The 5261-nt window shown below is 35.3% G+C and overlaps 1 protein-coding gene across 1 annotated transcript in view; it reads right to left on the reverse strand.

Annotated features, from left to right (window-relative positions):
- LOC119425512 (protein diaphanous homolog 3) overlaps positions 1–5261 on the reverse strand; it is a 305646-nt gene that overhangs the window by 172124 nt on the left and 128261 nt on the right. The gene's annotated exons all lie outside the window — the stretch shown is intronic.

The following is a 5261-nucleotide window of genomic DNA, read 5'->3' on the forward strand; positions in this document are numbered from 1 at the left end:
ACGGAGATGGCCATCTTGGACTTTGATATGACAACCCAGTTTTTGATAGAGACCTTTCTTACGACTGGATGAAGCCACACACCAAAACGGATGCCGGCATGTTGTTTATATTTGAATGTATCCAGCTTACAACTTTTTCATATATAAATATATGGCAGCAGCCATCTTGGATTTTGACATGAAAACCCATATTTTGTTAGTGACCCATCTTACACCTACAGTAGATGCAGCCACATGCCAAAATGAAATTCATACCTCACTTATTTTTTTAAGTTGTCATACTAACAACATGAATGGACATTTATGACATTGGCCATCTTGGATTTTGACTTGACAACTAAAAATTTGAAAGGAACATTTCACACCTAGATATAGCCATAAATCGAAATGGAGGTTGTTACCTCACTTAATTTTCAAGTTGCAATACTCACAACGTGCAAGGTATTTCAAACCACCCCCCACCCCCCTTACATAACTTGACGATGGGAGACAAACACCAGAGAAAATACAAGCGTCAAGTGAGTGTTTAGCTTTTATTTTTTTGGTTGGTTTTATACGTAGGCGTGTTGTAAACAATTAATTTAAAAACAGAATGGCCTGGCAGTCAAATGTGCTGCAGTGAAAGCAGATGATTATTATATTTTAATGCTTTTCATCCTTTGCCTGTTCTCTTACTCTCAGGTGTGTGGATCCCACTTATGGTAAAGCAGGGAAACACTGAGCCCAACTTTTTGTTAATTTGGTCATGGTTGACACGTTAAGCTTGCAAGTGAATGTAGCAAATGGCTTGAATTACCCTGATTAGACCCTGCTTGACAAAAAGGCATAAGCTGCTTAATTTTAAGTAGTTTCATATTTCCCTTGATCTTAATGCATGCTTTACAGGAGAAAAAGGGAGAACTTTAATGTTGCTGAGCTTCTCTTTGACTTCAAGGCATAAACTCAATTTATAGACAAAAACCTGGATACACATACTTAAAGTATTCAGAAAAGTTGGCAGGAGGTGAAGTTGAACAATCCCTGATCACATGTAAAGTTTAGTGGAGTGTCTTGTTTGAATGTTTTTTTATAACCACTGATGAGAAAAGAGAGAACATGAATTTACACAAACACATTCATGCATTCAAACTATTAACAAAAAGCGTCCTTCACCTTTGTCACAATTTTTGAAATAAGTCCGGCTAATAGCCAGTGTTGTTGGGGGCCAACATGTATTTTTCTTTTAATAAAATATACAGATAATGGTGTTATCTAAATGAACATAATTTAACAACTTTTAGAAGAACTCATATGTCTAAAAATAATAAAGAAAAGAGCATAAGAGCATTCTTACATAAGAAAAAAATGTGTTGAAGCCTGCAGTGACCTGGTTGTAGCGGCTTCATTTCTATGAAATGAATAATTTCATATAATGCCATTATCTGTATGTGTGTCTGTGTAATTGGATTTGAAAATAACAGTGTTATATTTTGTAATTTTATTATTGCATTGTATATCTTTTTTTGGTTTATTTGTCAAGGGACTGTAGATGCAAATTAGCTTTAGCTATAATCTGGTACAGCACATCAAATGATGACATTTATGTTTGAGTTGTACATTGTCCCTTTTTAAATAAAGTTCTATCATTCATGTTTCTACAAAGTAAGTGATAAAGTTTGCACAGGTATTGAAGAATTAGATTCACTTAAATGGCCAAAATCCGCAGAACAAAATCAGTCAACTGATTCTTGGTCCATTGTTATTAGATTCCTCTAAAAATGAAAGTTTCACTGAATTTTCTTTATTCTAAATGTATAGCTTCTACTGCTGCAGCTTCTCTGAAATAACAAAAGCAATAAAAAAGCCATCCACGTTTCATGAACAATGCAGAAATGCAAGACACAAACTTGATTTTTCTTGTTTTATCCTTCATTGGGGCTTGATATTAAAAAGTCTAGCAATTTTTATTTAAAGCTTTTTTTAAATATAAGTGAAAAGCCAATCACTGGTTGAAGAAATGCATATTTCCTACCATCAAGACCATTTTATCATGAGAAGAATAATAGCCATTTTGGTCAAACCTTGTAAATGAAGTTATGTGTGATCGTTTCATATTGCAACATTATTTTAGATTTATTAATGCTCAGAGTACGAGTTGGTTTTGAGCTTCAGCTACTCCCAAAATAAAACTTAGCTTAATATGAATAAAACTGACTAAGTTGTACCCATTTTTGTGTTGGCTAAGATCGTTTAGCTGTGGTAGCCATCTTGAATATGTAGTTCATAAGACATTGTACTATTAGTTGAATCCAAATTAACGGAAACATTTTGAAAATATAAAAATACACGTTACACTTAAAATTGTAAGAATTTTTTTCTTTTTTTGTGTGTGTGAAAATACTGATTTTTAAAATATTATAATCCATCTACAGACAGATAATTTAAGATGATTTATTTTCAGATAAATTAGATTTGAATCCCAGAGAAAAAAACAGTCTTTATAAAAGGTTAGGCCTGCTGCAGAAGCAGAGCTGTACAGAAATCAGATATTGTTTAAGGGTCCACAGGGTCACTTATATAAATTATTTGTTCTCCGGCTGCTGTGATGGAACACCTCTATGCTGCCTTCATGACAAAGTCTCTCGTAAAAAAAGTGACAATTTATATCTGGAGGTTCTTTGGTTAAATAAAGGTTATTAATGAAAAGTCACAACGTGATTAAACACACCGCAACCAGCGATGTGAGGACAGCAGGAGACAGCAAACCTGGCTAAAACAATTAAATGATTATTCTTTTTTATGATGACATTTTAATTTGAATATACTGCACTGCCAGACTAAATTGTTACTTTGAACATAACAGTAAAATACCAGCCTTAGTTTTGGATTAAAACTTTCCTCTACAGCTTCAAACTATTTTTTTTTAAATGAATATAATACATATAAACAAATATAGTGGCAGGGAAATTATTTATTTATCTGTGATCACAAAAATTATATACTTTTTTACAGATCCTAAGTTAAAACACCTACATTTTTGGGAAACAAAACTGTTCTGTAATCCTGTCCTACATTTTATTAAAAAAAAAAATCCCAGTTTTTATTTTGCATTACCTGGCAACCAGATTGGACTGAATAAGAAGTGGTCAGTATGAAGAGTAGAAGGAGGCCAAACAGGCGGTCTGTTAATAGAAATGATTAAAGCCTGAGGAACAAAAGAGCAAGGGAGGGCAAGACACAAAGCAAAACAAAGAGGAATCTGTCCTTGTTGCTTCACATCTGCAGACTTTTGTGATGAAGTTCACACAAAAAGGGGATTGTGAACAAAAGCTGAAACAAAAAGTGATGGAAGCAAAGACGTATGCTTCAGTAGAACGTCTTCCTACAATGTGTGACTGTGTGTGTGTGGCAGATGGACTATTTTACCAAACACAAAATGAAAGAAGCTGATGTTTAATATAAACAGATGTTTGTCTTAGACAGCTGCAGAATTGTGATATAAGCGCTCAGTTGCTGAGTGACGCACTGAACGTGTGAGTGATAAACATAACGGAGTGTTTCTCTGCGCTTCTTGTTCTCTTCGGCCGCGCTCTTGTTGCTTTCTCATTCTGTGCGTTAAAGCGTAAGTGATTTTTATGGGCACTGGGACCTGAATGCCTCTGCGGTCCAGAGGGGTTGCAGACAGATATAGGGTGTTTTGGAGGAATAATAATTGGAGTATTTGTAGAGGTCAAATCCCCCATTGACATCCTTTTATTACTCTGTCAACCTGCTGTGCTATAAATGAGACGGAGAGGAGCACACAACAACGTACAAACAGCTCGGCTGCAGACAGAGCACCACAGTAGATCATCTTCCGATTTATGGAAATGAAGACACTGAAGAAATGCAGATCTGCCCTCTGAGGCCAAAGCCCGACAGAGAACTGGGATTAGACTGATGGTACAGGAGGCTGGGGATAGGTAGACCTATAGGAAATCCTGGCAAACACTCAACATGCTGAGCACCTCCAGTACTGCATTCTGAAAGCGTAAGCCGGTCTGTGAATAGTAGCGCAGAGCCCCCAGTATATACTTTAAACCTCAGGCTCATCACTCAGACTGCATGTGGTAAAACTACAAAGCAGAGCTTCAACAGCATATTAAAGAGCCATCTCAATGTAGTCGAGTTCTCACATTACTCCCTAATGAGTTCTCACTGCCACAAGACTCAAAAAGAAACTGAACCAAAGACAGCCTTTCCATCTGTGCTGCTTAATAATTCTTACACAGAGTTGTCTTTTTAGCATTTAAGAAAAAAAGTAAGATGTGGTTATTCAGCCGTCAGGTAGTATTCAAAATTACAAGATAAATTAAAGGCCTGGCCTTCCTTGAAGGAATGTGTATTGCCCGCCACCTTGATGTTAAAGTGTCTGTGATGTGCATATTCTACAAAATACTAGCAAAATCAAGAAAACATCTTGATATTTAATACATTTGTATGTATGTATGTATGTTTTATTTATTGATTTCATTTAATCCAAACAACAAATATAATACAATTTAAAGAAAAGAAAAAAGATATACAATCACAGAAATAAAATGAAAGGCAGCAGAAGAAGAATGAGTTCTTATAATATCTGCCCCTTGTCCCCAAAATATATTCCAAACAAAATTACTATACAAATACAAAATTTGGCATAATACACACAATTCTGTCAATTTTGTCGCATAACTGGCATTTTTATTCTTTGTACTTTGCACAGCCAAATTGAAACAGGAAGTGGCATCAAAAGGGAACTATTTTTGACCTCTCTCTTCTTCGTCTCTGATGAAGACTCAAAGAAACAGATTCTTCTCTACTGTCTATGTTGTTAGCCATTGTAGCAATGTTGTGTTTGAATGCAGGTGTTCTCCTTTGTCATCACTTCCTGTTACTGCTCATCTCAGCAGCGTGAATTTATTTATTTATTTTTTCTATTACAATATGTTATAAATGTTATCGTTCCAAAAGCACAGTCATATTTGTAATGAAAATTGGATGACACCGGCACTTAATCTCATTTGTCAGTATTTGGAGTATGTGCTGTGAATGATTCTCAGCTACTACCACACAGATACTTAGCACAATATCTGTATAATTCACTGAAGCTGGTGAAGATTCTCAGTCATCCAGGACATGATAAATTCAAAATAAAACATTCAATACAAAAACAACTGGACTTTATTTGTAACAGAAGATGTTTCGCTCCTCATCCGAGGAGCTTTCTCATTTCAAAAAGCAGTGAGTGTTTTTGAATTCAA

Source organism: Nematolebias whitei, chromosome 2, assembly GCF_014905685.2.
Source record: "Nematolebias whitei isolate Nwh7 chromosome 2, NemWhi1, whole genome shotgun sequence".
Classification (NCBI taxonomy): Eukaryota; Metazoa; Chordata; class Actinopteri; order Cyprinodontiformes; family Rivulidae; genus Nematolebias; species Nematolebias whitei.